A 2604-nucleotide genomic window follows, 5' to 3' on the forward strand; every position below is an offset into this window, starting at 1 on the left:
AGTACCAACTATATGCCAGGCACTGTGCTAAGCTATGGGAATACAAAAGAGACAAAAGACAGTCCCTGGCCAAAAGGAGTCTGTGATCTAATGGAAACAATGACAATTCGAGAAAGAGTCTAGGGCCTCTGGAGGTTTGAGGAAAATCTAAGCTCCTTTGAACTGGGGTATGGAGGGGACTAGGCAGGGAAAGCTTCAGGTTGGAGGCTGAATGTGATTTGGGACCTGAAGGCAGGGAGGGACTTTAACACACTCAGAAGTGGGAGAGGAGTCCTTTCCAATTCAAACATTTGCTAAGTGCCTGTCACTTGCAGTACAGCATTCTGGATGCTAGGATCCCAACCTATGCAGATAACGGAGTGTTGGCAATATTTTCCTGGCATAGGCCTGGAAGGAAGGCGGTGGGAAGGGGTTGGGGGGGGGCAAGGAACAGGATAAGGAGGAGGAGGAAGGAAAAAGAAAGCCTTGCGGCCCTGGACTGGCTTGGATTTCTCTGTCCTGCAGTCAACCTCCTCCTTTCTTCTTCCTTGAACCAAGCTCTGTTCATATTAACCTCTAGGGAGCAGCAGCAGCCAGAAAATCCTCTTGATTCTGAAGTGGAAGAGGCTGAGTCCAAGGAGGCTAGAGTCAGAGCTGCTGGCGGTCTAGGCTGCCACTCTAGGTCCCCACTTCCTGAGACGCCCAGTCACGCTGCCTGCATCCATCCTCTTTAGGACCCTGGCTTGGCCTCCCTGGCTTTGACAGGGAAAAGACTGGGAGTTCTGAGTTTCAAGGTATCCTGGGCTTATACCTTCCCTACCAGGGAGCTCCCTGAGGGCAATGGAGAAGGGGAATTGAAGGATGAGAGCATTTATATAGCACCTACTATGTGACAAGCGCTGTGACAAGTGCTTTACAAATATCTCAGCTCATCTTCACAACAACCTGGGAGGTAGGTGCTGTTATTGTCCTCATTTTTATAGTTGGGGAAACGGAGGCAAACAGGTTAAATGACTTGACAGGGTCACACAACTAATAAGTGTGTGAGGCTGGATTTGAATTCAGGTCTTCCTGTCTCTTGGCCTAATGCTCTATCCCCTGCACCACCTAGCTGTCTCTATAGCTGATTTATTGGAATAGGATGGTTTGGAGATGGGGGTGGAAGGCAGTGGGTTTGATAGGTTCAGTGTGTGTCTCTTCCTTTCTCCCCCAAGACCCCTTAGGACTCCCAGTCCCTCTACAGCCAGCTTAACTTTCCCTGTTTCTCTGGCTTCCTTTGGCTCTGGCCAGGTCTGGCAGTGCCAAAAATCAGCATTATTCTCCCCACCCCCTTCCTTCCAGCTGGGAGAAATGGGTCCTTTTATTTCACTATCCTCCCCCCTTTGGTTTGGGGGTAGTGGGAGGTTGGGGACAGGCCAGGGTGTGTCAGGCCATTGGGGGGCATGGAGGAGAGGTCTTTGGCTTTCCCTAGAGTCAGGCGGTTCCCCCCCAGCCAGCAATAATCTGCATGGGCTCTTTGGAAACCTCTGTCTTCATCTCCCCACCCCACTGCATGCAGCTGGCTGGCAGCAAGAAGGGACTGAGGGGGAGATTAGAGAGACTGCCTGGAAAAGAGCCCAGGCCGAGGAGTCAGGAGACCAGAGTTTCAGCTCCAGCTGTGCCACTAAGTCTCTGTGGTGACCAAGGACAAGTCACCTCCCCCTCTGGGCTTTAGTTTACTCTTCTGTTAAATGGGGTGCCATGAAAACCAAATAGAATGTGAAAGTTCTTGAACAGTATCAGGTAGTGTATGAACAGAAAGAGCTATGTTTGACCCTAGTGCAGGGTTCCCCTTGTCTTGGTAGCCACTATATGTCTTTGAGACAGTTTCCCTTCAGGCACTCCCCTTCCAACAGGGATGTGGATGGGGAAAACAATCTAAATGCTGTCCTTTCTCTCTGCATTGCCCAGGGCCTTCCCTCCTCTCTGCCTCCTCCCCAGGCCTCTCTAGCTCATTTATAATTACTTTATTTTTAATTATCCCTCTTCCTCTGACTCTGGCCTCATCAAGCAGATACAGGATCAGAGCTTTAGAGGTGGGAAGGGCCTTTGAGATTTTCAACTCCAGGGTAAGGACCCTGGGATGGGGTGGGGAATTCATCTTATTTTTACTAACCTCTAACTGAATTAATTCTCCCCCCCCCCTTTTTGGAGGGGGGAAGGCAGGGCAGTTGGAGTTAAGTGACTCACATGGCTAGTAAGTGTTAAATGTCTGAGGTCGGATTTGAACTCAGGTCCTCCTGACTCCAGGAGCAGTGCTCTATTTACTGCACCACCCAGCCACCCCTGAATTCATTCTTTCTTGAATTCATTGGTAAGATAGGGGCCCATTCTGTCACCAGGATCCATGTTCATCCCCTGTCCCAGGCTGAGGACTCACCCTGGAACCCAGATGAGAAGCCACCCTATGTTTAGGACTAGGGGACAATCTATGGCTAGGAAATGGTTTTCTTTGAACCTGGAATGCCGTTCTCTTGGGCACCGTGCTAAGTACTGAGGTAACCAAACCCAAATGTGTTAATTCATACTCAGTACTCAGGGCACCGTCTGTCTTTCTGGCTCTGTCTGTAGATTTCAGCATCCCTC

This window comes from Petaurus breviceps, unplaced genomic scaffold, assembly GCF_028583685.1.
Source record: "Petaurus breviceps papuanus isolate PSGF00001 unplaced genomic scaffold, PetGlider_PUasm1.0 227, whole genome shotgun sequence".
NCBI lineage: Eukaryota > Metazoa > Chordata > Mammalia > Diprotodontia > Petauridae > Petaurus > Petaurus breviceps.